Genomic DNA, 23,778 nt, shown 5'->3' with positions numbered 1-23,778 from the left:
CACTTTGCCCTTCTCTCCAGAAGAGGAACTTGAGGATTAGTGAGAACAAATAAACTGCCCAGGGGCAGAGTTAAAGAGCAAGGCCAGGCTCAGCCCAGACCTGAGTCATAACCCATCCCAGTACGCTCTTTGCCCTAGACTTGACATTGAGGTCTCGCCAACATTCATATGTTGAAACCTGACAGTATTAGGGGGTAGGCCCTTTGGGAGGTCATGAGGACGGAGCCCTCCTGAATGAGATTACAACATAAACCCAGAGAGCTCCCTCACCCCTTCTGCCATATGAGGACACAGCTGGGAGAGCTGTCTGTGGACGAAGAAGAGAGCTCTTACTCAATCCACCCAACCCATGACTGCCTTGACCTTGGACTTCCCAGCCTCTAGAATTGTAAGAAATAAACATCTGTTGTTTTAGCCACGCAGGCCATGATATTCCATTCTAGCAGCCCACGCAAGCTGAGACACTCTTCTCAACTGTGCACACTAGACATGGTGAATGCGATGCAAGGACTCAGGTTACAATAACAATGAGCTCCCTTACCCCCAAGGACTGGGGAAACATAATCATGGATGGGTGGATGGATGGATGGATGGATGGATGGATGGATGGGAAGATGGATGGATGGATGGTTGAGCGGATGGGTGAATAGATGAATGGGCGGATGGATAGAAATATTCTAATTTTTACAACCTCTCTGTAAAGTTTTAATCTTCCATATGTAGAAACAGAAATTAAGTTCCAAGGGGTTGTATCCCTTAACATCCCACAGTTAATGAGTTTCAGCTGGGACTCCAACCTTAGCACCCCCAGTTCCCAGATCATACAATGTCACTCCTTACCTCACAGTAGAGCCATTGTGAAGATCAAAGGAGACAAGGTGTATAAGTGTGTTTTGCAAACTCAGCACTTGGAAAGCAGGTAACTGATTTTTAACACAGAATCAAAACCTAATGCCAAAACAGCACAAATGAAGTGGAAATTTAATCGCGAAGAAGAAATGTGAGGATATGGGGGCCACGACGGCTGCTGCGAGCTTCGAAATCAAACCATCCTGTGTGCTTATAGCCACTTTCTCAGAAGGCAGGTGGCAAAAAAGAACCCCCAGATTTGGAAGCACAGAGTTGCGAGATTATGCAAAAGGCACCCTTCCACCTGATGCGGGACCCTCAACTCTGATGGAACGAAGAGGTAACAGCATCACACCAGGGAGAGGTATACAAGAGGTAGGGCTCAGAAACCACTGCATACAGACAGCCTGCTGCATACAGTCCTTTCTCAGAAGGTCTCTAATGCTCTGCTGCTGTTTTTAGATTCCTGGGTGAATCGTCTAACCTGTAACTTCCATGGTTAAATCAAATGATTTAATTAAGCTCTCACAGTAAATTAGAACTTAGCAACACCTTCTATCTAGAGTTTCCACACCACGACCATCTCTCTATTTCTTTCTTACAGGCACCTAATCCTCATTTTCCTAAGAACCTACATTCAGCATAGAAATCTGCCCAACGAAATCAGAAAATCGAAGCCCAAATGCAAAAGGCAGAACTAAATAGACTTCTACCGTCACACTCTTCATCCCCCAGAAGGTGGCTTCAAACAGATTAGAAAATAGAATGCAATTAAATAATAGCCACAAAAGCCTTTTTAAGAACACAAACAGAATTTCAGCCTACAGTGTCTAGTAAAGTAAAAAAATCTCTCATGAGTCTCCAAATCCTGAATCATCAGGATTGGGAACACACAGGGGGCAATCTCTCTGTCTTTTTTTTTTTTTTTTTTTTAAAGCTGAAAATTGCCAACTTTTTTTAAAAGCTGAAAAAAACAAGGCAATGGAAAACCTGGAAGATTATTTTTAAAACAATGCAAGAATGCTGCTCTCAGGACAAACACCTGCATTGCTATGCTCTCCCAGATTCAGCACGGGGGGGACAATACAAAGTCTTCTGGGTCAAAAGCTGGTAACTTAAATAAATGAGTGACGTGGACCTAAGGATGTGGGGAGTAGTAGTGGTCACTGGCTGTGCCCAGTCTGATGGAACAGTCTCACCTTGATGGAATATACACACTTGCGGTTGACAGATTGTGTAATATTCTTTCAAAGAAGCCAAAAGTCCATTCCTTGGGGGCAGGGTGGGACCAGGGGGAGTAAAATCTTCTGGTTTTTCAATGTCCTCTTAAAAGGTTTGCCCAGGGGCGCATGGGTGGCTCAGTCGGTCAGGCATCTGCCTTCGGCTCAGGTCATGGTCCCAGGACCATGTGTCGGGCTCCCTGCTCAGTGGGGAGTCTGGTTCTCCCTCTGCCCTTCCCCCTGCTTGTACTCTCTCTCTCTCACTCACTCTTTCTCAAATAAATAAAAATATTTTTTAAAAAAATGTATAAATAATAAACAAATAAATAAATAAATAAACAAATAAATAAATAAATGGTTTGGTCAAGGGGTGCCTGGGTGGCTCAGTTGGTTAAGTGGCTGAGTTTTGGTCTCAGCTCAGGTCATGATCTCAGGATCCCGGGATCCGGCTGCACATCAGGCTCCCTGTTCACTGGGGAGTCTGCTTCTCCCACTCCCTCTGCTCCTCCCCCCCTCATTCTCTCATTCTCTCTCTCAAATAAATCAATCAAAAAAAAAAAAAAAAAAGGCAGGTTTGGCCAAACAACTATAAGCTGCAACCTTTCCCCTCCTTAGTGATGTCATGGTACCCACAGCAAGCCCAAACTAGACTCTGAAGCCCTAAGCTCTCAATCCTTCGCTTACCAGTTATGCACACTTTCAAAAGGTCACTGAAATTTCCCTGGCCCTCAGTTTTCTCATCTGCAAAATGGACCTAGTGATGCCTGCCTTATTTATTTCATGTATACTTCCCATGAATCAAATAAAATAAGCTTTTCAAAAACAAAGGCCATTCATTTTTTTATGTCCCCAGGGCCTGTGCCCAACCAAAATAAAATAAAATATATATTAAATGTGTGTTGAGCTGGAAAGCACTTTCAACATAGGGAAAATCAGGAAGCATCCATCAAATGTGAAGTGTCACACGAAATGCTGGCCCTCAGAATCTTTTAAAGTTGTACAGAAAGTTTCCATGTGGCATTTTTCCAAAAGACAATGTTTTCTCCCTCCCCCCCCCCACAAAAGCTCTTCCAACAAAAGTAATTGACAGTATCTGTTTAGTAACTTAGAAAGAAAGGGAGAGAAAGAGAAGAGAGAGTGCTTTTATGCAAATTTGATTTCCCTATAATAATCTAGAGCTATTCTGCTAGAAGGAATTATCTCTGCAGGCTGGCAGCTGTGGTAGGCAGAGAATTAAAAATGGCTCTGTATATGGGAAAATCTGTTCTATAATCAGTGCTATTCTTGGAGGGGACATCAATCTGGTCCAGCTCCCATGATGCTCCACTTGTGTGAATGACATACAAGCGTGAGGTAGAAACTCTCATTACATCACGGCCGGGGAGTCAGCCCCACCTGAGACTTTGCATCACTACCCCAAGATATAGACAGACCCAATGGGGGCCTCCAACTAGCCCGCATGGTCCACTCCCTTGGCTTAAAGAAAAAGACACGAGAGATAAAACCAAATCTTTCCACAATGAATTATTCAACTCTGCTCTAATGAACTGCCCACTCTTAGAGTCATTATAAGGTTCCAGTATTTTTTCCTTTCCTTCCTTCCTCCCTCCTTCCTTCTTTCCTTCCTTCATTCATCTTTCATTCTTCCCTCCCTCGCTCGCTCCCTCCTTTTCTTCCTTCCTTTCCCTCCCTGCTGTTCCCATATAGAGTACAAGGCTCAATTCCTACGTCACAAGACACCAGACAAGCAAATAATGCTATTCAAGGGAAAGTTACACACTACAGAAAGTCCATGGGAAAGGTACACACTACAGAAAAGTATTTTAAGAAATAAGCAACCACCACAGTGCTTCACATAAAATGCCACCGTGTTCTTAATGAGGCAACTGCTTGGTTATTTAAAAAGCCCTGGCCCTGGGCACCTGGGTGGCTCGGGTGGTTCAGTGTCTGCCTCTTGGTTTCAGCTCAGGTCATGATCTCAAAGTCTTGAGATCAAGGCCTGCATCAGGCTCCACACTCAGTGCAGAGTCTGCTTAAGACTCTCTCCCTCTCCCTCTATCCCTCCCCACCAAGCTTTCTCTTTCTTTTAAGATTTCTCTCTAAATCTTAAAAAAGAAAAACTGGCCCTGAGTGGCTACTATGTTCAAGTTAACTTGGAGACTCCATGTGGCAGCCACCAAAAGAAACTAAAGTGCAGACGAATAAAGCCATTATCTGCTTCCAAGTGGATTCTGTTTCCTTCACTGGACCATGAAAGTTTCTTGGGAATCTGTCTGTGTGTTACCCCTGAGGCACCCTCCTTCTTTCCCTGGGTCATACACCCCAATCATTGCCCCGCTCAGGGGGATGAATATGGGAATATCAAAAAGGTAACTGCGGGTGTGTGCATGTGTCTCTGTCCTTGTCACAAGGCATGGACTCACCCTGATTTAAGTCACTCAGGGTCCTTTACGATAACTAGGAGCAAATGCTGGGTATCCCAAGAAACGGCATCTTATATATTAGAACTCATTTCCCCTGCTCCCTTCAAGCAAGATTAAGAAGTTGGCTTTGTCAACGTGCAATGCCCATGAGTCTAGACCGGCCCAGCTGGGTAGGCACACGACCACAGGGGAAGGTCGGGGGCTCCAGAACGTTGAGTCCCCCCAGGAAGGATAGAGCTGGCTCCCCTCAGCCCCAACACTTCAGAAGGACTCGCACAAGGAGGCAGAAAACCACCTCATAGAATGTACAGAGCACAGAATCCGCTGTAGACCTGCTGGGACTGGACACCCAGCACTGAGACGGCTCCACATAGCCCAACAGAGATGCAAGAAATGCCGCGGTGTCCTTCAAAACTGTTCCCTGGGGGAAAGGGACCAAAAGGGAAGGAGGAGAAACTGAGTAGGGAAAAATTAGAGAGGAAGACGAACCAGAAGAGGCTCCTGACTCTGGGAAACAAATGGAGGGGTGCAGAAGGGGAGGAGGGGGTAGGGAGGATGAGGGGATGGGGTGATGGGCACTGAGGACGGCACTTGAAGGGGTGAGCCCTGGGTGTCATATTATGTGTTGGCAAATTGAGTTTAAATTAAATGTATGTATGTATGTATGTATTTAAAATAAGAAAAAGGAAATGTTCCCTGGGGGAAGGCGAGTGTTCCTGCTATGAGACAACACCTCCAGGGTTCCACTAGCCAGCCCTCGCTGCTCATTTCTAGGTTCTGTTCTTTTTATTAGTATTATTTGACAGAGAGAAAGAGCACAAGTGGGGTGAGGGGCAGAGGGAGAAGCAGATGCCCCGCTGAGCAGGGAGCCCAATGTGGGGCTTGATCCCAGGATCCCGGGATCATGACCTGAGCCAAAAGCAGACGCTTAACCTATTGAGCCACCCAGGCGCCCCTCTGGATTCTGTTCTTTCCAGGCTTTTCCTTTTCAGCTACGACAGCCCTAGGTACCGGGCACCACCAGGCACATGCCCACCCTTTCGCCCAACTCCAGGGCCTCTGAAGCTCCGAGGCTCCAAAGTCCTAAAGAAAAGCACAGAAGCTGCCTGCGTGATCACTGGGGTAGGAAAGCAAACCGGGGTGGCACTGCAGGGTTAAGTTAAAAGACAGCTGCATCCATTTTGCTCATTACTCTTCATGTGCAAACTGCAAATTGCATTTGAAAATATTTTCTTTAAAATAAAATTGTCATTTCTGAGCCTCCTGTCTGGGCAAAGCGAGGAGCACAGATGTGAAAGTGAGCGTCACCCTCCCCGTCCTCAGCAGAGGTGGCAGGCTCTGGTCCTGCTGACCCTGTGACACAGAGCGCACTGCGGAGAAGGGGAAATGTTATCCTTAAAGGACTCATTCTCCCGCGAGGGGAAGCTGGCCCCACGGGAATTTGCCCCACAAGCCTCTGGACTCAAGGTAGCGACTCCAGATTTTAAGAAGCAGCGATTTCCTTATTTGGTCCTCCCACTGAGGTTGTACCCTTTCTCACGGACCTACGTACGTTGGTTTCCCCCCAGGAATTCTGAAAATGAAAACTAATCCCTTTTGTAAATGAGATCCACTCAGAAGGCATCCAGGGCCTGGATGTCGGGCACAGGGCACGCGTGCCTCAGTTCCCTTTCATGTAAAATGAGGATAATCGTTAACTCCTCTTTTATTGGGTTTGTTATGAAAAATAAATCGGTTGAGTCATGTAAGTATCTGATGTGATGTCTGGCACATGGTTAGCACACAGTAAATGCAGACGTGGGTATATAAATATAGACTCATTCCGTTTCCTGAGCCTGCAAAAGAGGAGCAACTGTTTAGAAGCTTTTTCTGAAAACGCTCAACTGGAGTAAGGAGCTCCGGCGTCAACACCTGAACCCACAAATCAATGTGAACATCCCCAAGGAGAGACAAACTGACTTTGCGCCTCCTGGTGTGATGCAGCAAGAAGTACACATCGCTACGTAGGACGTGTTTTTACCAAACCTATGGACCTGAACTTGATCGAGGATCTAAGAGTCTACAAGAGAAAAATAAAAGGGACCGATGATCACCAGGGACACAAGCAGCCAAATCCACACTGTTAGGAAATTCAACAAGACGAACAATCGGCTTCTTCAACAATAAATTTGAAGCAAGGAATAAACAAAGAGAGGGATATCTTAGATTAGAAGAAATATGAAAGTCCTATCTGCCCGATGCAACGTGCGGGCTTCATTTTGATCCTGCTTTGAACAAACCAAATGTAAGACACCCATGGTCCAAGTGAGGCAATTTGAACACGGACTGGGTATTTGCGATATTAAGGAATTCCTCTTTATCTCTGCAGTTGCTTCTCCCACTGGGAGGTAGAGCGGAGCTCCCCTGGACTCAGTCGTGACTCCCTTCTCCAGTGGAAGGTGACAGAAGCGATGGTCACAAGCTCCAAGACTAGGTCCTAAGAACCCTCTGTGCAAGCATCTTAGAAGTCCTGTTCATGGGACGTTTCTTCTTGGAACCCAGCAGCCATCCTGGGAGAAACCTAAAGAGTCACCAGCCCCACCTGAGTCCCTACCTGACAGTCACATGAGTGACCCACCTTCTGTATCAGCCCAGTCACCTATATCTTCAGACGATCGCAGCCCCAACTGGAACCTGAGGACAATTGCAGTAGAGACCCCAGACGAGCCCAGTCAGCCCACAGAACCATGAGCGAAGACAGTAAACTATTAAGTTTAGGAGTTTGGAGGTGCTCTGGTAAGCAGAGGAGGAAAAAAAATCAGATGACTTTAATCTCTTAGAGACACATCCTGAAGTATTTACAGAAGAAATTATATGATATCTGAGATTTTCAAATTAATCTAATTGAGGTGGGGGGTAGAGTTGAAACAAGTTTACCCATGTGCTGCTAATTGTTAAAACTAGGAAATTGCATCATAGAGAGTAATTATACTCTTCTCTCTACTCTTGAATATTTTTGAAATGTTTCCTAATGAAGGCTTTTTTAAAAGCTCTGAATTTACCAAGAAGACAAAGTTGCAAGACCTGCAGGGAAAAGAATATCAGCTACGAGGTGATTCCGTGAGGTCGGCATGGCAGGTGCCATCTAAGTGCGCGGTACTGATAGGCTCACTACCACCGTCCAGCCGCAGGACATGCATCTCTGCAAAAGCAGCAGATGGAGTTGAAAGAAGCTGGAGCCAAGAGCAGAATTCAAATCCCAGCACCGGCTCCTTCTAGGTGGGAGCCTTGGGCACGTCTGTCAACAGCTCTGGGCTTCGCTGCTTCGTGTGCAAAGGATTTTTTTGCTGGGGAACTTCCCCAATTCTTAAAACAATTAAGAGGAGCCCACAGACTACAAAGTGCTATAAAGGTACAGCAAGCTGTAGGGGACAAGAAACCACGTGACCCCAACGCCCTGACCGTGTTACATGGAGGCAGATCATCTGCCCACCAGTGCAAACAACATTAAATTTCTGTCCTTTTATCACATCTCGATCCAGAGCCGGACACACCTTTATGCCGGAGGATGCGTTTGGGAGGGCCCGGTTACAACACACGCGTGCAGGGTGCGCACTAGGGTACGTCATGAAGAGGGAGCACTCACTCCCCGGGCACCAGAAGCAGGGAGCGACGCTGGGACAGGAAAGCCACATGGGCTGCAGAGGACAGGACAGCCAAACTGCTTCCTGCTGTGGGCAACTCCCAGGCCGGCTCCTGCAGCGCGAGCAACTCAGAGATACATCTATTTTAGGAGAGTTGCTTTTCTACCCAAACAACACCAAAGAGACTAACATCTCATTAACTTCACTAATAAATTAAATTAATCCACTAATACGTGTGCTTCTATACCGAGGACTAGAATTCTACGTACATCTCTCTTTACAGAGTGAGCGCAGGGCAAACCCAGCACCTGTACCCGACGGCCTCCGTGAGCGTGTCTTTCCACTTGCAATGATGTTACTATTGAAATAAACTGTGGGGGAAAAGTTAATGAAATAACGGAACTTTAAAATGCAGCTTAGGGGATCCCTGGGTGGCGCAGCGGTTTGGCGCCTGCCTTTGGCCCAGGGCGCGATCCTGGAGACCCGGGATCGAATCCCATGTCGGGCTCCCGGTGCATGGAGCCTGCTTCTCCCTCTGCCTGTGTCTCTGCCTCTCTCTCTCTCTCTGTGTGTGTGACTATCATAAATAAATAAAAATTAAAAAAATTTAAAAAGGCACTTTAGACCCACACCCTTGCCAGGGGCTCATCAGGTTTTTTTTTTTATCACCGCCCCCCCCCCCCCCTTGGCTCATCAGTCTCTAATGAACTATAATACCATCCATGCTTTTAGGTAACGTGCACTAGCAACAGGGCAAATGTCCATATACGACGAGTCCTTGCCTTTTCTCTCTGCCAGATGTGCAACTTCTTGAAGGGAAGTTTCTTGTGTGTTTATCTTTTCTCGGGCATTAACTGAAACGCCGAGACCCACATTTCCCAAAGAGCATCAGCCACGGCCACGCCGCCGAATCTTAACATGTTGCATTTGTTAAGGGCCTTTAAAGTCACGCAGGTGTTGGGGAAATGCTCGGTCAAACCTTAACCCGGTTTTTGCCCTTGGTGGCGGTTGTTTTGAACGACAGGCCTCCTCAGCAGCCAGTGCCCACGATGCTAATCTCCCAGAGGTGCCCAGAAATGTTCCCGTTCGAGGAGACATCTCTCCAGACTCGTGTAGCTTGGCCCATCTCGGAGGAAAGAAGGAGAGCGGACTTCGGCTCGGTCGTTAACATTTGGGCAGCACCCGGGTTTACTCGCTGCTCTACAACTAACCCGTCAGAGCTGCTGGAGCGCCACCGGTGAGATTAAGCAAATATCATGGACCTTATTTTTTCAATAGAGTGTTTTTTAGGGCAGTTTTAGGCTCACCGCAAAACTGATCGGAAAGTACAGACCCCGGGGCACCTGGGTGGCTCAGCGGTTAAGCATCTGCCTTTGGCTCAAGGGGTGACCCCGGGGTCCCGGGATCGCAGGCTTTCCGCAGGGAGTCTGCCTCTCCCTCTGCCTGGGTCCCTGCCTCTCTCTGTGTCTCTCATGAATAAATACATAAAAGCTTCAAACCCTATATTCAAAAAAAAAAAAAAAGAAAGAAAGAAAGAAAGAAAAGAAAATACAGACCTGTCCCCACACCCACGCGCACAGCGTCCCCCTCAGCAAGAGCGCGGCCTTGGTCACATCTGATGAACCCACACTGACACATCATTATCGCCAAGGTCCACAGTTTCCAACAGGGTTCCCTCCTGGTGTTCTATGTTCTTTGGGTTTCGATAAATGTATAATGGCGTGTATCCACCATCACAGTGTCATACAGAATGATTTCTCTGCCCTAAAAATCCTCTGCCCACCTATTCCTCCCTCCCGCCCTCTAGCCCCTGGCAACCCCTGATCTTTTTACTGCCTCCATCGTTTTGCCTCTTCCAAAATGTCACATAGTTGGAGCTACACATAATGTAGCCTTTTCGTATTGGCTTCTTTCACATAGTACTGTGCGCCTAATGTCCCTCCACGGCTTTTCATGGCTTGATAGCTCATTTCTTTTTAACGCTGAATAGTATTCCGTTGTCTGGATGGACCACAGTTTACGTATCCATTTACCTACTGAAGGACATCTTCATTGCTTCTCAGTTTGGATGATTAGGATCAAAGTTGCTATAAACATCCATGCATAGGCTTTTGTGTGAATGTAAGGGTGCAGTTCACCTGAGAAAAATGCCAAGGTGCGTGATTTGCTGGACTGTATGGTAAGAGCATGTTTAATTTTGTAAGAAACTTGGGATGCCTGGGTGGCTCAGCAGTGGACCACCCGCCTTCGGCTCAGCGTGTGATCCTGGAGTCCCAGGATCGAATCTCACACTGGGCTCCTTGCGGGGAGCCTGCTTCTCCTCTCTCTGTCTGTCTCTGCCTCTGTGTCTCTCATGAATAAATAAATAAAATCTTTTTTAAAAATTTGTAGGCTCCTGGCATGGAGCCTGCTTCTCCCTCTGCCTGTATCTCTGCCTCTCTCTCTCTCTCTCTCTATGTATATTGTGAATAAATAAAGTATTTAAAAATAAATAAATAAATAAATAAATAAATAAATAAATAAATAAATAATAAAATTTGTAAGAAACTGCCGAACCATCTTCCTCAATAGCTCTACCATTTTACATTTCCACCAGCAACGAATGAGAATTCCTATTGCCCACATCCTCTCCAGCACCACGTAGGGTTATCCCTTCAACTGATTTTGCAAATGAGGAAACTGAGTGGAGACTTCAAATGAAGTGACTGGAAGGACAGTTTTCTAACTATAGGCAACCAGTGTCCTCCTTCCAGTTCACTAAAGCAGGAGGTGAAAGCCAGAGGTCACGTCCCACCCACCCTCTTCTGTTCTTTTTTTTTTTTTAAGATTTTATTTATTTATTCATGAGAGAGACACAGAGAGAGAAAGAGAGAGAGGAGAGAGGCAGAGGGAGAAGCAGGCTCCATGCAAGGGAGCCCGATGTGGGACTCGATCCCAGGACCCTAGGATCACGCCCTGAGCCAAAGGCAGACACTCAACCACTGAGCCACTCAGGTGCCGTCTTCTGTTCTACAACCTGTGAGCTAAGCATGGTTTGCACATTTTTAAGTGGCTGGGGGCGGGGGGGGAATCCAAAGGAAGAATAAATGCCATGACCTGTGAAAAGTACATGGAATTCACATTTTAGTAACTGTAAATAAAGTTTTATTGGCACAGGGCCACGCTCACTGTTCACCCATTGTCTGTGGCTGCTTTTGCACTGTATCAGCAGAGCTGCCAGAGAGAGAAGGGCCCGCGAGCCTGCACCCTCTAGCATCTGGCCTTTTATGAAAAAAGTCGGCCAACCTCTGCACCAAAGAATCAGCCCTAATCAGACGTTATCATCTCTATGAAGACAACTGTAGACTTTGTAATGATTTACCACCAACAAACAAAAAATCCTTCAAAACCAGTTTCTCTCCCCACATAAAACTCCCCTCTCTACATTTTCCAGGCATCTTCGCCTTGTATGGCCAGCGATGACGCTACACGTAGAATGTACTGAATTTTGGCTGCCAGCAGTAAAGCCAACCATCTCTAAGATTTTTTTTTTTTCCCTTCCAGGAAACTAGGAGACATCCTGCCTGGCTTCTTCTTCTTCTTCTTCCTTTTTTTTTTTTTTTTTTTTTTTCCTGCCTTAAGGTTTGTTTACACTCAGCAGGAGAAAGGTAAGGAGATAAAAGCAATGCAGAATGAATAAAGGAAGACAAGACTACAGCAAAACACCAAAAAGGCAAGATTAGAGGAGCGAGCCCCAGGGAAGAAAGTTTACAAGTTAGCAACTGAAGGGATGGAAAGCGAGATTACACCAGAACACAGTGGCCAGAAGCAAGAATCACTGGAGACAACATCGCCACAGGCAAAGGTTATTTCAAACGCACAGATCTCCTGACAGAGGACGCTTGCGTGGATCAAGTCTGCTGAAATAATGAATTTAATTCTAGCTGTTAGCCTCTTTAGCCGCCCAGGATGCCCACGGGTGGTTCGACCCAGACCCCTGTTGGGGGGCCACTCAGGACAGGGGGCCACGGGGAAGGGGAAGACCTTTGGATCTGCAATTCCTCTTTCCACCGGTCACATCCCAATCAGAGGGCAGGGACGAAGGGCTCCCGGGTCAAGACACTTGAGAGGCAGGATTTAAAAAAAAAAACAAAGCAAAAAAAAAAAAAAAAAAAAACTTTTTTTCAGACCTCAGAGTTCTCTCAGGAGTAATAAAAAGTGGCCAATTATTAAATATTTACCATAAGCCAAGCTCTAAATTGAATCCTTTCCACATGTTAACTTCTTTAACCCTGGTAACAACCCCTCTGAGCTAAGTATTTGACTTCCCTAAATCAAATGACAAAACTGGAAAGAAGTGGGGATTCAAACCCAGGGTAATTTTATCAGCCTCCAAAGTCTACACTCTAAAACACCATGAGCCGCCTTCTCCCTTCGAGGGTTGTGAAGAAAACGACCTTCAGGCCTAAATTAATCAAACATGTGCTAACAAAGGGACTCCAAACTGGGCTCCTTCGGGCCATCAGGTGTACTCACCTGCACTGAACTATGATGGTCTTATTTATAAACACATCTTTGAAACGCTGCAGCTTAAAGAGTGGTGTGTTTTGGGTGTTGTTTTTTTTTTAAGATTTTACTTACTCATTCACGAGAGACACAGAGAGAGAGGCAGACACAGGCAGGGGGAGAAGCAGCTCCTTGCAGGGAGCCCGGTGCAGGATTCGATCCCGGGACCCCGGGGTCACGCCCAGGCCCAAGGCAGGCGCTCACCCGCTGAGCCCCCCGGGCGCCCCGCATAGAGTGGTTTTTCATGTACATTTGCCTTATTTAATCCCTCCCAGAAGCTCGAGTGGGGATGGAAGAAACCCCAGCCACCCTCTTTTGTTAAGCTCTTCCCGGGCAGGGCCGGCTGACAGGAGGCAGCGGAGGCCGGAGGCCCGAGTCGGGGCCCTCTGCTCTGCCCGAGGCGGCCCGCCGCTGCCGGCTGTCTGTCCTGCCTGTGGCTGGCAGGACACCTCGCCCGGTGGCATCAGCCCGGCTCCGCACCTGGCTCAGCTGGGCCCGCCGTGAGAGGCCGAGTCCTGACCCCAGCCCGTCCTCACGTGCTTCCCTGCGCTGTTTCTAGAAGCCCGCACTCGCGTGTCCGAGCAGCTGGTGGCCTAGGAGCGCCGGCCGGGCCGCGACGCCCTCCGGGAAGCATCTTAGGGCCGAGCGGGAGCCTGGGCGGAGGCTGGGCGCCAGCGACCACCCCGCAGGCCTGGCCGGGGTCACCAGGGCCGCGGGGCGCCGGCCGCCCGCAGAGCGGATGGCGAGGAGGGGAAGCCCGTCCTGCCCCCCAAGCCCCGGCCCCCGGCCTGCTACCGAGGAAGGACGCACCCCCGCTGCGTTCCCCAGAACCAGCCCACGGTGGCAGTTTAGAAGGCGTCCTGCCCCGGTCCTGTGACCTCTGTCCTGGAGGAGCCGGGCCGGGCGTGTTCCCAGGAGGGAAGGGCTGGGTCGCCAAAGCAGGTCGTCTCAGACAACCCTGCGGACCCTGTGACAGCGACCTGAGTCCCGGGCACCAGCGCCGCCGGACACCGAGCTGGGAATTTGAGCGCAGCAGCCCCTGGATGCACAGAAAGTGTGTTTTGCGTTAAGAACCGCGAGCCCTCAAAATCTCGCCTCATACTGTGGTTGCATTTCTGATACATTGAGCCCAAATTCTCCGAATCCCTCCACAGACCCTTTTTGAGAGCCTTGGGTGAAGGGGAGTGGGGTAGGGTGGCAGGGGCTGGAGCAGGACGCCGCTCCTACCGCGAGGAGTTTAAAACCCGAGGGGGACGTAACACGAGCACCCAAGTAGCTACAGGGGGTGCTTGGTGCCGCCAGCAAAGAAGGACAAGATGGCCTTCGGTTTAAGGAACCAAGGAAGGCTTCGTGGAAGGGGTGACATTCATGTCTTAGGATCTCAAAAGGCCAGGCACTTCAGGCCCAAGAACTGGCCTGCTGGAGCTCAGAGCCGGGTAGGGGCTGGGTATGCGGGGGGAGCCTCAAGGAGTTCAGTGTGACCAAAGTGCAGTGTCTATGCTAGACAAAGAGGGTACATGAGGCTAGGAAGGTGGTTTAGGGTCAAATTACAAAGAAATTTGGGGGCCAGGCTAATAGCTTTGGACTCTATCCAGAGTCTATTAATGTACCAAGCCCAGGCAAGACGAACTGGCCAGGGCAAGAGGAGAGGCAACATGTAAGAAGCCACTGGAACGGTCCAGGCGAAAGGTAACGCACGTCAGAATTAGGGCAGAGGTAGCGGGACGATGGAGAAAGGCGAAGTGCCAGAAACAGGACTAACTGGACTTGGCAAGATCAGTGAGGTTACAGGAAGGCAGGAGAGCGATCCCACGGCTCAAGGTTCTCCTCTGAGGCCAGGCCGTGAATGGCTTTCATTACAAGCGCTGGTTCCAAGAATTCAAAGTTCCAGCAGCCAGTAGGAAGTGCAGAGGTGGCCTATGGGAGAGACCTCTGAGCGGATGTCAGACCCGGAGGTCGGAGGTCCTGGTCTGCAAGGGGCGGAGGAGGGGGGGAAGAGTCCAGACAGAAGAAATCCGAAGATGGAAACTCAAGTAATATTGAGGAGGAAGGGAGGTGGGGAGGGAAGGAGGGAGAAAAGAAGGGAGGGGGGGTGGGGGGAGGGAAGAAGAGAGAGGGAGGGAAGGGGGAGGAAGGATGGGGGAGGGAGGAGGGAGGGAGGGGAGGGAGAGAAGGAGATGGAGAGGGAGGGAGAGAGAGGAGGAAGGCGGGGGGGAGGGGGGGGAGGGAGGGGGAGGAAAATGGGGAGGAAGGGAGATGGGGAGGGAGAGGAGGGAGATGGGGGAGGGAAATGAGGAGGGAGGAAGATGGGAAGGGAGGGGGGAAGGAGATAGGGAGGGGGAGAGAGATGGAGAGGGAGGGAGAGGGGGGAGGGAGGGAAAGGGGGAGGGAAATGGGGAGGGAGGGAGAAGAGGGACATGGGGAGGGAGGGAGAGAAGGAAGGGAGGGGGGAGGGAGATAGGGATGGGGAGAGAGATGCGGAGGGAGAAGAGGGAGATGGAGGAGTTGGAAGGAGAGAAGAAGGAAGGAAAAGGAGAAAGAAAAGTATGGATCAGGGAACCAGGAAGGAAACCAAGGGAATATAATGTTACAGAAGAGAAAGGCTTCAAAGAAAAAGTTGCATGAACCGTGTTAAAGCTAAATAAATAAATAAATAAATAAATAAATAAATAAATAAGTCAATCAATCAATAACCAATCCTATTTGTCTGTTTCTGATTTGACTTTTCTGGGGGTAGCTTAGCTCCGGCGAGGCGACCGCACAGGCCGAGAATGCCCCCCTCCCCCAGGAGGGCACGCCCGGGGCCAGCGCGGGGTCAGCGGCCCCCACTGATGAAAGAGGAAAACCATGAGTCACGTCCGAACCTCTCAGCCCTCACGTCTGCCCCAAGTCCTGCCTCTCGGATAAGTGCCCCAACCTCTCTGGATGAAGACTGGGCGCAACCTGACGGGTCAAGAGCAAACGCATGAAGATAAATAACCAAGGCTGTTCGCCGTAGCATGTGCTGCTTTATTACGGGGAAAATTGGGGAACGACCCTCCAACAATAAGGGATGCGCTAAATAAGCTGCGGTACGTTCTTAGCGCAGATCGCTTGGTAGCCACAAGTCAGGGCGGAGGAACAACTTATTGACGCATAAAGATGTGTACAATGTATTAAATTTCAAAAGCAAATTATAAGAACATGACCTCTCTTTTAAAAACATACATGCATTAAAAATATATATAAATGGGACGCCTGGGGGCCTCAATGGTTGAGCGTCTGCCTTTGGCTCAGGTTGTGACCCAGGGTCCCGGAATCGAGTCCCACATCAGGCTCCCTGCAGGGAGCCTGCTTCTCCCTCTGCCTGTGTCTCTGCCTCTCTCTGTGTCTCTCATGAATAAATACATAAAACCTCAAAAAAAAATAAGCATTCTGTTAAAAACAGTATAAATGATATAAATGTCTCTCTAAAGTAGAGAAACGGGTGATCCTCATCCTATTTCACTTTGCTTATCTATATTTTCTAAGTTTTCTGGAGGAAATATACATTAGAGGTAAAATTTTCTTAAAAAAAAAAACAGATTTTTTTTTTTAAAGGTAGTAATCCTACCCCTCCCTCAGACTACCTATTTTGACTGTTCTGTGGGAATGTTTATCAAATACACATAATAAAAAAATTTTTTTTTAATTAAAAAAAAAGAAACAGGACGTTATCCATTACTCACTATTTTAATTTACAAAAAGTAGGTAGCCATCCACGGAGTGCAAGGCTACAGGAAAAATCCTTCGGTCTAGGGTCAGAAAACCTGAACTTGAGGAAGCTCCTTAACCCCAGAGCTCCAGCTTCATTTTGTGAGTTCGGTGAACTCAGGATCTGAGCTTGGTTGAATGAGATAAAGCAAGTTGGAGGAGGTCCTTGAGGGGGTGTAACCACCATCTGACCCTGGGGCAAGTGAAGGCTCCCGGCCCCTCCCCTGTCCTTGCAGCGCACCTTCCATCCACCGGCCCCACACTGAGCGCTGCTGCGAGGACGTGGCCTGGAGAGGCGAAGGTGTTGTTGGGAGCCCCTGAACTGTGCGTGTGACGGTTAAGGCCCCTCTGTCCACCCTCAGGACTCTGGGGGGTGCGTGTGGATATCTCCTCATGCTGTGGCCACGTAGCACAAGCCTCGGATGCAAGCTCCCTGGCCCACTGAACGTTCCCCAGTCTAGAATGGTCCGCCTCTTTGCCCAGACTCTCTTTGCCCTCCCTGTTCGGAGCCGCTTTCCGATTGCACCCAGGGAACCCCCAAGGTGTCTTCCTAAACACCGCGGCATACTTCGTGGCATTTATCTATCAGTCGAGCAAACGTGTACCGAAGTCCTGCTATGTGCCAGGCGCTGAGGCAGGGCCCAGAGATGCAATGAGAGGTGCCATGGACATCATCTCCGCCTCACGCTCCATTATCGAGTCCCTCTCTAAACACCAGGACGCGACCTTGGAACCCAACCGACCTGATCCGAAGGAGAGCTCCTGAAGGTGTGAGATCGCAACCCGGGTACTTGGCCTGTCCCTACCATCATGTCTTTATGTGCCAAATGGGAAGACAATACCCGTTTCAAAACCTATTCTGGGAGTGCCTGGGTGGAGGCCACTTGAGGGGGTGAGCGCTGGGTGTGATACTACATGTTGACAAATTGAATTTGAATTTTTAAAAAATGTTAAAAAAAAAAAAAAAAAAAAACGAGTGCCTGGATGGCTCAGTTGGTTGAGCCACGGACTCTTGGTTCCAGCTCAGGTCATGCTCTTAGCGGGTTAAGATCGAGTCCCCTGTGGGCTCCACACTCAGAGCGGAGTTTGCTTGTCCCTCTCCCTCTGCTCCCCACCCCACCCCACCGCTTGCTCTCCCCCTGAAATAAATAAATAAATGAAATCTTAAAAGCCCCCCCAAAAAAACAAAAGGCCAAGCTATCCTAAAGATGAAGCAATTACATCAAGGCGTCCGGCACAGGACCTGGCACCTAGCAGGACCTCAGTCAACATAGCCATGATCACTTCATCCCGAATCCCATCGTTTGCTGACTCAGCTGCCAACACCCCCCACACACACGCACTTGGAGAATTATTCCTGAAGTGATTGGTAGCAAACTTTCTTTCACCAGGCGCACTTCAATTTCAACCAATACCACCTCTGTCACTACTGGGGAAACGGTTTTGCTGACTCTTTGCTGGAATCCTCCTATTCCCAGAGCAACCTGGGTCGCCAGGATGTAGGTGTCCCTGTGACGCTCCCACCAGAGTCTTCCTTGGTGTCCTCTCCTCTTTGGGGCGACGGCGGGGTGTCTGGGTTTCAAACACCTGGTTTCTGTGCAAAGAGAAAAATCAAAACAACCGTTCCTTTGGACAAGGATGTTTTCTTCGTGATGGTGGAAAACAGAGAGGACAGCCCCGGGAGGAGGCTGGCATGCGGGCAGGTGCCATCGCCCAGAGGCCCGTGTGTGCTCAGAGGACAGTTCCCACAGCCCCTCCGGGGGACAAACCCCGACGGCAGGGTCATTACCCCTCACTCAGGATCCACAGATGCAACAGCCCGTCCTGCTTAGACGCTGTGGAAGCGTGATGGGCCCCTCCACGTCCCACTCGGCCACCACCAGCAGCGTCCAGCAGACCTCCGTGCATGCACGCCGTGTGGGGTGCAAGGGCAGTGCAGGAAGCATGGCATCCCCACCAAATGACCCTCTCCCCTCTCGGGGAGCAGCCTCTCGGATATACAGGGTGTGCCGAGGAACCCGCAGGGCTCCACATCCAGGGAAGCCGGAGATACAGCAGCTAGCCTCTCCCCGCTGGGCCTCGAAGAACTCCCTTAACGCCACAGCCAAACTGTGCAGCGGGGAGCGCCCGTCCCCGTGGCTGCAGCGCCACCTGGTGGCCAGGTGAGCGAGGCCCGGGCTCGCCCTCCACCTGAGCAGGCCACGTCTCCATCCTCTCCGGAGGCAAACAGGAGTGGCTGCCCTGCGCACCTGTCGGCCAGAACTGGGAGTCACCGGGGTTCAGCCACATAAAACTATTGCCTGGTCATAATCCCACCCCAATCACCGAGAAGAGACAAGAGCATAGAAGGTTCCTGCCAGCATTAGATTTTCATGTCCAAATGCATCCTCATACAAACTCGCAAACGCGCACCAGTGTTTAGTTCACATCTCGGTGACTTCCTGGCCTCTCGGGTCTCTTCAAGGCCTGCAACCACAGCCAGGATATCATTTTAAAGCGAAAAGGAAGAGGAAAAGTCAGCCTAAAGACCTGTAATGACATCCCTCTCTTCTCTTTGCCGCCAATAGCTCTGTCGAGAGCTGACATTTCCGACGCCATCCAAAACTCGGGCCCGAATTGCAACTTCCCCGCGTACAACAACCAGAACCGCGCCTGTGCATTGTAAGGATGGCGGTTCCAATAATGTGATTTGTTTGGGACTTAACCTGCGGGTATACACACTGATTCGGTTCATTTCTAAATCCAGATTATTCCGGTTAATAGCCTGGTAGCGCTCAGAACAGAATGTGTGCACCACAGCTAAATATTCCATATTAAAAATAGTTTGTGATGGGATATGCTTTTTATAATTAAGTTTAATGTACATTAACATTTTTAGATGAAAAACTGACAATCTGAGAACAGCTCTAAATTCTCCTTTGATTATTTTTCCAGAGCACTGAAGGCATGATATAGCTACGTAAATAGGCTAGCAGTAAAGTTCTTTGAAAGATTATTTTCTGCCCTATCAAACATGCCCTTCTTTATAACCCTCCAGTGGTTTTCTGGAGCAGAAATGGATCGTGTACAAACTCCTGGCTGGGACACCAAGTCACAAGAGCCTGACTTAATTTCTGACCCATATGTCCTGGTCAGGCCAACTCGCTGTCCCCTACAGAGACCTACCATAGACTCACCTGCCAGTATCCTAAGTTGCTCCTTTCCTGCATCTTTTCCTACCTGAATAAGTTTTGCACTGCCTCCTTGCTGTTGAGTCAGGGTGGGATTGCCAAGTTTCACCCCCTCCCCCCCAAAAAAAGAGTAAGGTACTGAATTTGAATTTCACATAAATAACAAAGTCTTAGCATAAGTATGTCCCAAAAGTTGCACGAGGCATACTTGGACTAAAAAAAAGATTATTTGTTGCATACCTAAAGTTCAAATTCAGTGGGTGTTCTGTATTTGGCCTGACGACCCCAGCCCAGGGCCCCTTTTTGGTGTGTCATATAATGACCTGGCCTTCTAGGCGACAGCCCCCGCCTCCATAATGATGCCTCCCTGTTATCATTCTTTTAAAACACCTAAGCAAATCGTCCTCAAATCTGAGAGACCAGCTGTAAGCCGTCTACTTCATTACTAAGGATAGCCTCAGTCAGTGGTTCCCAAAACATAGTAGGTACACAATTAATAGTAGGACGTGACTGTGTTGTTTTGTGATCATTTGGTTTTCATCTTATTTGCTTTTTGGTGATCCCTTACTGATAACACACAATACTGCCTTTCTGCATACAGTAGTTATATAAAGTTCCTTTTCAAACAAATGTGTGGTTTTTGTTAAAAAAAAAAAAGAAAAGAAAAGAAAACTTACAACAATACAGGGTAGAAAATAAAGTAATTTTCTACTCTAATCTACTCGGATTAAGCCACATCATGACAGTAGAGACAAAGTGACTGAAGTTTGGGAAACAACGCCATAAAGCAAAGGTCAGCAGACTTTGGCCCACGGACCAGAAGTGGGCCACCACGTGCTTCAGTAGATAAAATTGGGGGGAGGGAGGGGGACAGCCACAATCTTTCACTTAAGTATTGCCTCTGGCTGCTTTGGTGCAACAACAGCTGAGTTGAGTACTTGCAAAAAAGACCATATGGCTTACAAGACCTACAATATTTACTCTTTGGCCCTTTATTTTTAAAAAGATGGCACTTGGGTGACTCATCAGTTAAGTGTCTGCCTTTGGTTCAGGTCATGATCCTGGGTCCTGGGGGTCGGGAATCCCTGCTCAGTGGGGAGTCTGCTTTTCCCTCTGCCCCTTCCCCTGCTCATGTTCTCTCCACTCCATCTCTGTGTCAAATAAGCAATTAAAATCTCTAAAGAGAGAGAGCAAAAAGAAGAAGAAAGTTTACTGACTCCTGATCTAAAGTATCACTCATCTAAAATAGTCAAAGGAAAAGAGAACTTTGAAAGTCCCCATGGCAGATATTTTTGGAGAGAGTGAATATGTGACACAAGAAAGCCCAAAGTTGACACAGTCCTCCATTTCCCATTCCAGATTCTTTTTATCAACCTCTTCCCCACGCCTGGATCTGCTGAGGCTTCATTCTCATACTTACACTTTGGAATAACATCTGCTTCTTCTATATTAACTCAGACCCACCTACACTCTAACTAGGTAGTGGTAAGTGAAATACAACGTGCCTTTTATTGTGTTCTCCCTAAAAAGGAAAAAAGAGAAAGAAGGCATCTCTTCTTATCGAGGGCCATGGCCCATATAAAGCAAACCCATTTTAATAACTCAACAACTCAATACTTCAGTACAGAATATGTTAAAGTTAGCATAAATAGGTAACAGTAACTTCCATAATCATGCACAAATTACTTCTGAAACAATGGGTAGGCTCTGGAAATAAAGTTTTAATCAGCTGCAAATGTCTGAGTAAGCATAATTGTATCCACTAGTTAAGCCTCCTTAAGCATGATAGCATTTTAATCCAACAGGTCAGCAGTATTGTAGCATCTCAGGCCAATTCACTAAGATGAGAAGACACTGACATCTTAGGTTCGAAATAAAATTAAAATACAGCCCCTACTGTGCTGTTATAGACATTGAATGTTTCTAGAAAGTTCTCCAGCCCTGGAAAACATCATTGGTAAACCTTTCCACATGGGCACAGATAAAATTTGATGCCCCTCCCTCTGAGCACCTCTAGACTGTGGGTGCTCTTGAAAGCTCAGGACTCAGCAACTTGCCATAATCATGTACCTGGCGACGAGTCTGTTACCTGATTGCCTCTAACTCAAGTCCGATGTCTGACTTGCTTCCTCTAGCACCCAACATATGACCGGGCTTTAAGAGGTCTTGGCTACAAGAAGGGATGAAACCCCCAAGGTTGTTCCAAATGAGATCCAAGGAGAATATGACCACAATTTTCAACTAAACTAACAGAATAGAACAAAACTGAGCAAACATTTCTCCGCCAACCAAAGAAACATTCTGTTTGTAATCCAGTTCAGTTGACAAGTTAAGACTATCAAAGCAAAATACACAAAGAGTCATGCTGAAGGAAGGGCGATTCAATGACCTCTAGCTTTTCCTTTTTGTATGCTTTCTCTTCTCATCGAAATCTTATAATCTGCCTATTGCTGCTCCTGTTTTAGGAAATAAGCCAGCATCAGTCATTTCCACAGTAGTATGAATAAGACAATGACTTGCCTCTCTCACCCTCCATCCTAAGAGAGGCTGCAAAGGCATTATCCCCAATCAAAGGAACTGGCAACATGTGCAACAGGCCATGGAGTAGTCAAACATTATCTAACTCTGCCTGCGAATCAAGCCTGTTGGGATGGAACATTACTCTGGCTCAACTAGAGATGTACGACATGGCAGCAGCATTGGTGGGGATTAAAATACAGGCGATGAGTATTGTTAGCATCCTTTCCAGGTCTTGGAGTAATTTTGTTTATTTCAGAACATGATATATTATTTGAAACTAGCTGATATCTATGCAAAAGTAAAGATCTGGAGAAGAATTGAAAAAACTTCAAGGAAAATTTTACTGTCTTCCTAAGAAAGACAGAAACATCTCCCCAAAATGTCTTGTTCCCTAGGTGATTATTTTTCAGTCTTCACATCCCTGACTCTGACTTTTTTATTTTGGCATTTTGAGGGGAGACTAATGATTGTGCCAAATGGAAAAGGGGAGAAAAACACGAAAGCGCAACGCTGGGCAAACTGGGTAAGCAACCACCTAGGAATGGGGGAGTGGAAGAAAAATTAAATCCAGACAAAACCATACCAATGTGTTCCAGTGTCCATCCCAGTTAGAACACCACAATCCCAAGGGAGATGCGCTATAAAAAGCATAATTTGAGTATTATCTCTCATCATTCAATATAGTTTTTCAACCCTTTCAAAATCACATTGAAAAATCTATATAATGTGTGCTTAGATTAATGAACTGTTTGAATCTGGATCAATAAGGACTCGAGGCTCTGTGCCGTTGACACCTGCTGGGAACATCTAGAAGAATGCTCCACGGAGGGGCAGAGCCAGTCGGCACTTTGTAACTACAGGGGTTCCACTTAATAAACAAGCAATCTAATATATGACCTCTGCAGATTAATTTCCTAAGAGCAAGTAAATAATCTGGATTCAAATTTTCCTTGATTATGCATATAATTACACTATTACTTACCAATTAACACATTGATTTAAAACTTCTTGGGATTATGCATTTAAGAGTATAAAAGAGATCATTCTGTCATCATCCAAACACTCAAAAAAAAAAAAACCGCTCTAGTTCAGCAAGGAACCGTAGGAAGCAAAACTTTCCACTCATCTGCTTTCTCTTACGGAAGAAAAGACGATGCTGATAAGGTTATAAAGACACCTTAAAACATCACAGACCAGAATTATTGTCTCAATAACTGGACCACAATGACACCCATTAGCAAGGGTTTGTGCGTGACATAATAACAAAGTCTTGGGGAAGCTTCATCATCTCCTGAAATATTTCTGTAGAACCATAGATTTAAAAAACTGCTTCTCTAGCTTGGATTATTATTATTTTTTTAATTTACTGCAGCAACGAGGGGATAATTTATCCACCCTTAGACAGTTACATAAATAGACAAAGATATATGGCAGAGATACTTCTCTGCTTTAGACAAGTATAATAATTAATGTTAGTTTGTTGTTCCTTGTCCCTACATAAAATTTCCCATTAAAAATGTTAATATGTCCCTTCATGAGGCCACATAGCCATGGGAAGAAAAAGATACAGATGAAATTGCTACATAGCATGCATGCATATGTAAAAGACGTTAAAAATAATAAATCAACACGGCAAATATAATGAAGCCTGCTGTCCAACAGTAAAAGCTGTCAAGATGAGGTTGCATTATTAAGA

The 23,778-nt window shown here is 47.4% G+C and overlaps 1 protein-coding gene and 1 long non-coding RNA gene across 3 annotated transcripts in view; one reads left to right on the top strand and one right to left on the bottom strand.

The window, feature by feature from the left end:
* Positions 1 to 23,778, bottom strand: part of PPARGC1A (PPARG coactivator 1 alpha) — a 639,247-nt gene that overhangs the window by 576,043 nt on the left and 39,426 nt on the right. The window lies entirely within an intron of this gene.
* Positions 747 to 1,991, top strand: LOC144291255 (uncharacterized). The gene is made up of 2 exons (XR_013358572.1): positions 747 to 1,189; positions 1,454 to 1,991. It is a non-coding gene; the product is annotated as an uncharacterized LOC144291255 (long non-coding RNA).

Source organism: Canis aureus, chromosome 2 (genome assembly GCF_053574225.1).
Source record: "Canis aureus isolate CA01 chromosome 2, VMU_Caureus_v.1.0, whole genome shotgun sequence".
Classification (NCBI taxonomy): domain Eukaryota; kingdom Metazoa; phylum Chordata; class Mammalia; order Carnivora; family Canidae; genus Canis; species Canis aureus.
The sequence above is the reverse complement of the archived record's forward strand: the minus strand, read 5'-3'. Positions and strand labels throughout refer to the sequence as shown.